The sequence below is a fragment of the Belonocnema kinseyi genome, chromosome 10, assembly GCF_010883055.1.
Source record: "Belonocnema kinseyi isolate 2016_QV_RU_SX_M_011 chromosome 10, B_treatae_v1, whole genome shotgun sequence".
Taxonomy (NCBI): domain Eukaryota; kingdom Metazoa; phylum Arthropoda; class Insecta; order Hymenoptera; family Cynipidae; genus Belonocnema; species Belonocnema kinseyi.
The window spans coordinates 3,246,797-3,248,598 of NC_046666.1; the positions used below are offsets into that span (position 1 = coordinate 3,246,797).

General features: G+C 19.5%; 1 protein-coding gene across 2 annotated transcripts in view; it reads left to right on the forward strand.

Annotated features, from left to right (window-relative positions):
• The window catches only part of LOC117181401 (alpha-ketoglutarate-dependent dioxygenase alkB homolog 4), a 47,965-nt gene that overhangs the window by 27,147 nt on the left and 19,016 nt on the right, over positions 1-1,802 (forward strand). The gene's annotated exons all lie outside the window — the stretch shown is intronic.

A 1,802-nucleotide genomic window follows, 5' to 3' on the forward strand; every position in this document is an offset into this window, starting at 1 on the left:
TAATATATATAAATTATATTATCAATATATAACAAAATTAAAATATAAAAATATACATAAAAATCTAATTATTTTAAATAATATTTAAAGTTTCTGTTTTATGAGATAAAAAAAAATTATTCTTTATTTTAATTAATGTGAGTTTTATTGTTATCAGTAAATATTCAGAAAAAATATTCTTTGATTAAAAGAAAAATTTTTATTGGTCATCAGTAAAAAAAAAATGTTTTTTTTTTGTTCCACTAAAAAATTTTCTTTAATTTGAAACGATCTTTATTTTGAAGTTATTTCTGGGCAAAAGTGAAGTAAATTATTTAAAAACGGTTTCTTTAATTCAAAAGAAGTATTTTTCTGAGTGAATTTATCCACATAAAATTCTTAATTATGCAAATATAAATATGTAATGTAAGTACTTTTGTGTAAAATTACTTTCATCTAGACAATTTTTGACTTTTTATTAATATAATTTTATATCTTTAATTTGAAATTTTGAAAATTAAATCTACAAATAATCTCTTTTATTCAGTAAAATTATCAAATTATCTAATTCCGAAGCAGATTCGAATTTTTTAAAACCATTTTAGGTTATGTTAGCGTTTTACACCAATAATTGTTATTTTGAAACAAAAAACATTATAGTTTGATCCAATTTACCATTTTTGAACAATTTCAGGTTATATTAACGTTTTTTTTTTAGAGAAAATCGATTATTTTAAATAAAAATCAATAAATTTCAAAGTTTCATATTTTTAAATTTATTTTATTTTACGCTAGCGTTTTACAACTAAAATTGATATTTTTAAACAAGAATTTAAAAAGTAATTTCAAAGAAGATTCACAAATTTGAAGAATTTTAGGTTATGTTAGCGTTTAACACCAAAATATGGTATTTTAAAACTAAAATCATTAGATTCTGAAGTCAAAATTCTGAACAATTTTCTGTGTTTTCCACGGAAATTATTGAATTTTTTTTAAATTAGTAGATTTTTAAAAAATAAAAAAAATTGAACAACTTTAGGTTATGTTGATGTGTCCCATCTAAAACTGATATTTTAAAATAAAAATCATTAGATTTTAAAGATTTACAATTCTAAACGATTTTCTCTTAAGTTATTTCAGTGTTTTTCAACGAAAATTATTGGTTTTTTTTTTTTAAATTATTAGATTAAAAAAAAAATTTTAATGTTGAACAGCTTTAGGTTATGGTGATGTGTCATCTAGAACTGATATTTAAAAATAAAAAATCAGTCGATTTGAATTTAAAGATTTTTATTTAAAGTTTAAAATAATAAAGTTTAGAAAAAAGTTTAATATTTTGGCAACAATTTTAGGTTATGTAGGTGTTATACACCAAACTATGGTATGTTAAAAGTAAAATCATTAGATTTTGAAGATTTAGAATTCTGAGCAATTTTATGTTAGGTAATTTAAGTGTTTTTCAACGGAAATTATTGGATTTTTGTACAAGAAAATTATTAGGTTTAAAAAAATAAAAAAATATTTAAAAACTTTAGATTATGTTGATGTGTCCCATCTAAAACTGATATTTTAAAATAAAAAACCATTCAATTGGAATCCAATCATTTTTATTTAAAGTTTAAAATAATAAAATTTAATGATTTGGCAACAATTTTAGGTTATGTATTGGTTTTACACCAAACTATGGTATTTTTAAACCAAAATCGTTAGATTTTAAAGACTTAAAATTCTGTACAATTTTCTGGTGAGTTATTTCAGTGTTTTCAACGGAAATTATTGGATTTTTTACAAAAAAGTTATTAGGTTAAAAAAAAATTTTTTTA